The sequence below is a fragment of the Scyliorhinus torazame genome, chromosome 16 (assembly GCF_047496885.1).
Source record: "Scyliorhinus torazame isolate Kashiwa2021f chromosome 16, sScyTor2.1, whole genome shotgun sequence".
In the NCBI taxonomy this organism is placed as follows: domain Eukaryota; kingdom Metazoa; phylum Chordata; class Chondrichthyes; order Carcharhiniformes; family Scyliorhinidae; genus Scyliorhinus; species Scyliorhinus torazame.
Genome location: NC_092722.1, coordinates 79007906 through 79008217, shown reverse-complemented (window position 1 = coordinate 79008217; position 312 = coordinate 79007906).

The window sequence follows — 312 nt, the reverse complement described above, 5'->3', positions numbered from 1 at the left end:
AGGAGCCAATTCTCTCACTGGCTCTGACACTCCTGCAGGAAACCATGTGACTGCTCAGAAACCTGTCTGTCTCTTTCTGTGCGTGTCTCTCTCTCGCTCTCGTACTCTCTGTCTCTGCCTCTCTCCATTTTAGTCTTTCTCTCTGTTTCTCTCTCCTTCTGTCTTTCTGTCCCTGGCTCTCTCTCCCTCTGTCTCTCACTCTGTTTCTCTCTCTGATTCTCTCTCTATCTGTCTCTCTCTCTCTCTGTCTGACTCTGCCCCTCTCTCTATCTATCTCTCTCACTCCCTCTGTCCTGGGAGTGTTTTAGGCTG